The sequence below is a fragment of the Pteropus vampyrus genome, unplaced genomic scaffold (assembly GCF_000151845.1).
Source record: "Pteropus vampyrus isolate Shadow unplaced genomic scaffold, Pvam_2.0 Scaffold144, whole genome shotgun sequence".
NCBI lineage: Eukaryota > Metazoa > Chordata > Mammalia > Chiroptera > Pteropodidae > Pteropus > Pteropus vampyrus.
In genome coordinates this window covers 373,631-380,994 of record NW_011888925.1, presented here as the reverse complement: position 1 = coordinate 380,994, position 7,364 = coordinate 373,631, and positions in this window count along the sequence as shown.

The following is a 7,364-nucleotide window of genomic DNA, read 5'->3' as shown; positions in this document are numbered from 1 at the left end:
CGAGGACGGAGAAAACGTGGGCGCGCGACCCGCGACTCTGGACACGCGGTTCTCGAGGAGGGACTGAGGGTTGCGGTCACTGTTAGCCACTTAGGTCCAGCGGCATACGACCAATCTCCCCGCTATAGTCACTTCGGGATGGTAACTCGGAACAGTGTTACTTTCTGGCTCTTTTCAGGGTGAGTCACATCGGAGGATTTTCGGAGAATTGGGGCTTGGCTCCGCCCCCTCCCTGCCCCGGACACCCTCATTGCCCAACAAGTTCCTCGTTAGGGCTCTCTCACCCTTCTCTCCTCCCACCTTCCTCTAGCTATACTCAAAGGCTGCGGCGGACAGAGGACACGTGAGCGCCTATGAGTGCCACCAACGATGACCACTTTCATTCTGTGACTCTTCCGGTTGCGCATGTTCCCACCAACAGCCCAGCCGTGTGCCCCTGCCTTCTCCCCTCCTATTCAGAGCCCTCCTGCCAAAGCTCCTGGCAGAAACACTGGCTCCCATTTATTGCTCGCCTGCTGCGTGCCCAGCACTACTGAGAGCATTGCATCGAACACTTGCGACGTACCTATGGGTAGGTACCCTCATTATCCCAGTTTTAAAGATGGGGAAATGGAGGCTCTGAGAGGTTTGACTTGAGCTGGGTGACTTGCCCAAGGTCAGCCCGCTGGCTGGTGAGTGGCTAGGATTTGAAACCAGACAGTGTGACTCTCCATCCTGTGCTCTTAACTGTACCACACCAGTAAGTGGAAACGATGATGACTCCGCCTCTGGCAGTGACTTTTCTCACACAGGAGCCTCTAACTCTCATGCCAGAACTACAAGGAAAGCATTATCGTTCCCATGTGAAAGATGACAAAAGTGGCCCCAAAGGGATTAGGTACTTGCTTACGGTTGCATAGTGAGTAGAAGTTACAGCCAGGGAGGCGGGTTTGCAGGCTCCATGCCTCCTCTGTCCTGCGTGTGACCATATAATTGGCTGAAGGGACCTCCCGTCAGCCTTTGATCCACTCCCACTCCCATCCCCACTTCAGGTGGAGAGGGAGGTAGCTCAAGCCCAGAGAGCAATGGCCAGTGCAAGTCAGGATAAGAACCACACTTCCTGTAAGATAAGCTCCACAGAGCAGGCGAGTTTGTTTCCCCTGCCTGCACAGAGTCTGGCACATTGGAAGTATTCAATGAAAATTTTTAACGTTTAAAAAATGGAGGCAAACTTCACATACAGTGAAATACATAGATCGTAAGTGTACAGTTTAATAACTTTTGACAGGTGTGAACACCCACGTAATTTTTCCATCACTTAGAGTTCCCTCGTGCCTCTTCCAGCCAATTCCCACCTCCCAGCGGCAACGAAGATCCTGACCTCTATCATCACAGATCAGTTTTACATGTTCTTGAATTTCATATAGATGAAATTATTCAGCGTGTACTTTTTCTGCTCCTGGCTTCTTTTGCTCAGATACTCCATATATGTGTGTGGGGTAAAGGAACCACAGGGCAGAATAATAACAGTTGTAATCGGGCAAGGGGTGTCCTGGGCTGAACAGGTGACAGGGAACACAGACGCAGGTATTGCTCTGAGCCAGGAATCACCCACACACCCCTGTCCTGGGATGGAGACTGAAAAGAATGAGGTAGGGGACCCAAGAAGAGAGTAACTAGAGCCCAAACACCAGACCAGGGGGGCTTCGAGCTCCTTCCAGACCTCATGTAAGCCCAAATCCAACGCTCTCCCTTCTAGTCGTTTGGGAGAACTTGGAAGAAATGATACCTCAGACACCAGAAAGCTGAGGAAAACCCATCCAGGCTGACAGTATAAGGGTAAGCACCCGCCCCCGCTGCTGCCCTTCAAGCAGTTCCCCCAAAGGGAACATTCTCTGTGAGGAGGAAGCCCAGCCAGCTGCCCCCACCACCACCACCACCACCACATGCTCAGAGCTGGCACTCTAGCACCAGGCAGCTCTCTTGGGCTTTGCCTGCTTGGGCAGGAGTCACGTGTGCCCCTGCGACTCCAACACCAGCCTGACAGAGCTTCCTGGGTTCAAGGGCACAGGGGACCAGCCTTCTCCTTTCTCTGAGTCTTTCTCTTGCTCTAGGTAGATGCTGTACCTTCGCCTCCCACCAGGTCCCTCTCAGTGGGGGCAGGTAAAATGTGCTGGCGTTCCGGGCCCACGCAGGCTGGCAGCGGGCAATCATGTTGATGAATCACGCTGGCACTGCGGGCTCCCAGTCCTTGTTGAGGCGTCACTAATGAATTAGCTTCACCCCCAGCACGGGGCCTCTCAGCCTTTCTCTACTCCCCATGAAGGCAGGAAACCGAGACTTGGGAAGGGGGAGCAGGGGAGGAGAAGGGGGCTTGACAGCTCCGGGAATGGGCGTGGACACCAGCCATCCTTCCTGCCCGGACGCATGCTGGAAAAATGCCCGAAGTCCAGGTTTCTCAGGCGCCCAGAAACGGCCTCTCCGTTCCTAACCATAAGCTACCTGCCCACCTCCGAATCCATATTTTTTAAAGAAATTTTTGACATACAGGAAAGTACAAAGCTTTCTGTGATAAACACCCCTGTGCTCGGTATCCAGCATTGATGACTGCTGACATTTTGTCACATTTGCTTTAAATCCACTTTCTTTTACATAAAAGAAAGAAAACAGCGCATATAATATAGAAGTCTCCTTTGTCTCCCCTCCCGGGTGCCTACAGTCCCCCCACCACCACTCCCACCCGCCACTCTCACCATGCTGACCCTGCCAGGGTCCCCTCTGGTTCCCACTCCCCTCTGTGGGGCCAGGACCACTGTGGCTGCTGACACTTGAATAAGATCACGGAATGTTAGCATCACAGGTCCCTAGATATCAAGGATTTGAGCCTATTGGAGCCAACCATGAAATGTCAGAACAGGGAGGGTGGTTAGCTCCTCTGGGAGATCACAGACTCTGTTAAATGTCTACAAGAAGCTAAGGACCCTCATCCCAGAAAAACACATGGAGGCAGTAACTCACCCAATGAGGTGCACACTTCCCATGGGTTCACGGTCTCCCCGGGGTCCAGTCCAACTTCCTCATCTGGCAAAAAAAAAAAAAGGAAAGTGACGATGTCTTTCATGCCATGACCCACTCCCTTTACCTGTACTTCCAGAACTCAAGTCCTCACCTTCATTCAGGTATTCATTCGATAAGCATGAAGCCCCTACTTATATGCCTAGGTGGTGGGGATCACTGTGAATGTGAACATAGTGATAGACCCCTGAGCCCCTGCCTTTGTGAGGCCTGCATTCCTGTGAGTGGAGAAAATCAACAAAAGGCGTTTCACAGTGTGTCGGGCGACGGTCAGGCTGTGGAGGAAATCAAGCCAGCAAGAGCGAGAAGTCTGAGGACCCCGCCTGAAACAGAGTGGCCGGAGAGGCCTCGTCGACAGGATGGCCTTTGAACAAAGGTGGGAAGGAGGAGAGGAAGCAGCCATGCAGACAGATGTCGGGGGACATGCATTCCGAAAGTGGGGGTGGCAGTGCGGGAACCTTGGGGCAGGAGTGTGCCTGGGTGTCTTGGAGCGGCAAGGAGCTGCGTGGCAGAGAGAGGTCAGAGACAGAAAGCGAGGAGGGGGTGGGCTACCCGGGGCCCCCGGCCTTTGTAAAGGCTTTGGCTTCGACTGAGGGTGAGAGATGCTTGGGGGAATTTGAACAGAAGAATGACAATCTCACACGCATTTTAAGAGGAGCTCTTTGTGGCTGCAGCCGTAAGGAAGGCGTGTGTGTGTGCGCGCGCGCGTGCGTGCGTGCGTGCGTTGGCGGAAGGAGTGTGTACGACTCGTACCTCTCTCATCTTGGTCCTCTTCCACACAATAATGATGATTATTTACTGAGCACCTACAGGTTATCTAATTCAGCGGTCCCCAACCTTTTTAGCACCAGGAACCGGGGCTCCTATGAAAATCTAATGCCTGATGATCTGAGATGGAGCTGAGGCAGCCATGCTGGTGCTGGGGAGCGGCTACAGATGAAACTGTGCTGGCTCGCCCGGCCACTCGCCTCCTGCTGTGCGGCCTGCGCTCCTAACAGGCCACAGACTGGTGCTGGTCCAGGGCCTGGGGGTTGGGGACCCCAATCTAATTTACCTTTCACCACAGCTTTGGCAGGCAAGTACCAAATTCCCCTGATTTACAGATGAAAAAACAGATTCAGAGCAGGTAAATAGCTTGATTGAGGTCACCGAGCTGGAAAGGGACAAAGCCAGAATGCAAACCCAATCCATCCTATTGCAAAGTCTGGACTTCTTCTATGTCTTACCGCCTCTCTTGACTGGGGGAAATTAGAGAAACCACCCAGGATGCCCAAATTCTTGACCCCATCCTGCAAACAGCAAAAAGAGTTCCAGGACCGCCTCACTTTGAGAGGCCCCAGGGCTCAGTATGTTTTTCCAACTGGGGGCATCCTAGAACCCCAGTGCAGGCTCAAGAGGGCAGAGCAAAGTGGCCCCCAGGCCCAGGGACAATCTAGGGCTGTGATCTGGGTTTGCCTGTTAACAAATTCCAGGTAATGTCTGGCCCACCATTGGCCCAGAGTCCTTTGCTCAGTAGCAAAACTCATGAGGCTAGCTCAGCCACTGCTCCCCCGCTCCCCAGACCCTCTAGAAACCGGAGCCTAGATACGCCCTGAGGATCACATTCCTCTGAAACCAGAGCTCTGAGACTGACCTGCCTGGTCTGTTGAAAGCTGAGAGTCCTCCCCAGCCCTCCTGGGGACACGAGAACTAGAACAACAGAGGCCAGGGCAGAGAAGTTGATTTAGTTCCCAGGGACACGCCTCCATGCTGTAGATGGGAATCTGACCGCCCTAATGGGTTCTGGGAGGCCTCCACATTCCAAAATGGGTTCTCCTGGAAGAGACCATATTGGTTACGGCTGGCAGCTAGCTATCTTTATGTTAATACCTTTCCAGATCTGTGGCCAAGTTCAAGGAGAATCTTCTGCTCCAAGACTACAGACTCAGGTCTCGACCATGACCACCAAGGACTCGTCTGGCCTAGTTCCTCTCCCTGTGGAAGGGGCTGCCAAAAGTCACCAACTTCTGTCTACCCCTTTTCTTCCTGAGCATTCAGAAGGGTGATGAGGTGGGGCCCTGGAATGAACACTGGGCCAACAGATGTGGGCAGAAATGATACATACCACATCCAGGCACAATCCTCCACTCTCTTATTTTCTGTGGCATCAAAGATGGAAAGTGGCTGGATCCCTGAGTCACCACATGGAGATGAGCTCTCTGACCCACATTAGACTGTAAAGCAAATGAGAAATAATTTTTTTAACATATTAAACCATTTAGACTCAAGGCCTGTTTGTTACAGAATTGACCTGGACTAATTAACACACTTCTTCTTGGTTTCTCAAACGCACCAGCTTCTTTCAACCCCCAGGACCTTTGCACGTGCTAGTCCCTCTTCTTACCACTCTACTTGGTTCGCATTGCTTATCCTTAAAGTTTCAGCTGAAAGCTCTCTCTCTCAGAGAATCCTACCAGGTCCTCAAGAGCATGTCAAGCCCCCATGTTATAGGTTCTTGAACTCCCACATTTCTCCTTCAAAGTGCTATTCCAATTACAATTAAATGAACAATTAACTATGAATTATTTGAAGTCTGTTTCCTCTGTACCAAAGCATAAGCTCCACGAGGGTAGGGACTTTGTTCACTAATGTTCCATAGAACATAGCCCTATGCCTGCTGCATTGCACCTACTTGAGGAGTATGTGCTGAATGAGTAAACGGAGTCTCTCTCCCACAGGTTCCCTGGGACCATCTGTTCCACTTGAGCTACTCACCCTTTCTGAACCTTGATTCTCACGTCTAAAGAATGAATCTGAACCAGGGCCTGGGTGAGGTGAGCAAGGCACCTGCCCCAGGCACAAAATTTAAGGAGGTGCCAAAAAAACTCAGTAATCAAGATAAATAATCCTTTAAGGCAATGAAGACAAGACCAGGACCAGTGCTCTGATGAGCCACATTGGAGCCTGTGGCAGAAGGAAAAATCAGTATAATCCTTTCTGTCTTTAAAATGTTGATATATTGTTTGTTATGGATTTTTTGCATAAATTTTTATTTTTAGAGCAATTGCTTTAAACTATTGTTTTTCTGGATGACTCTGTTTTTTGGCACTTCAAAGTTGGTGCCTGGGAAAGGGCCTCACTCACCTCACTCTAGTCCTGGCCCTGGAATGGGCACAACCACTTTCCTGGAAGGATTATCATGAAACATCAGTGAGATGATAAGGAGCTGGGTATTATCATTTTGAGATATTAACTGATGCTCCACTGTAGACAATTTTCTCTTATCCATTTCCCTCCATTCAGATGCTAAGTTGGTTTCCTATATTCCCCATCTCCCTTCAAGGGAAACTCAGAACAAAGAGTCAAAATCCTTGGCTTTGAGTTGCAAAAGAGGCTTTGAAACTCAGAGAGCTGAGACTATAGCCTTGCAAGAGCAGGGTTTTGAAAGAGAAATCTTTTTTGTAGGTTCAAAAGCTTGGCTTTGAACTTGGAGAGCAGGGAGCTGATTCTGTAGGCCCCGGAGTGGGGAAGCATGCGTCATCACAGAAGCCACCACCCAGAAGGAGATATAGGCTCATTCGGCAGGTGTGAGAGAAGGAGCAGAACAGCCCCCCTAAACGAAGATGCCAGCCCACAAAGGAGTCCCTGACCCCACCTGCTCTGGGCTGAGCGTAAGGGTGGCATGAAAAAGTCCTGGGTACGTTTAGGGGACACCAGGGCAGAGAGGATCTGCATTATCTTACCAGGTATGGCCTGAAGATGCAACAGGCCTCTTATAAGCTCCTTTATAAGTGCCTTTCTGGAGAAGCCTCAGCAGAGTCAAAAGGGAGTTGAGCTAGGCCCCTCTGCAGAATCCTCTGCGCAGCCCTGTGTCATTAGGAGAGCATCCAGAAGTTTCTGCACTTCCCACACAAATGAGGTGTGGCTGAGAGTGAGCTAGTGGACCTGGAGGGCTGTGTGCTTGGTCCACGTAAGGCAGCTAGCTGAAGGGTCGATTCTGTGACACTGGCAGCTAGGGGTCGGAGTTCGCTGGTTGCTTCTGGGAAGTGCGGGGAGGACAGGTGTGCATGACCCAAGCCCTCGGAGATAACTCACTCAGGGGGAGTCAACAAGGATGGATGCCCCTCCCCCAATTGCAAGCTCCAGGAACATATAAGTCCTCCCAGGAGAAGGAAATGAAAGGGAGGAGGGGCAGAATTCTTGAGCTGATTGGATTTGATCTGGAACGGATAGAGTTAAATTCATAGGGGACCGAGTTGGACCAGAAGTGACCGAATGGATGGATGGCTTTGCTAAATTCAGTTACTGAGTACCTGAGGATGTGCCTGTGA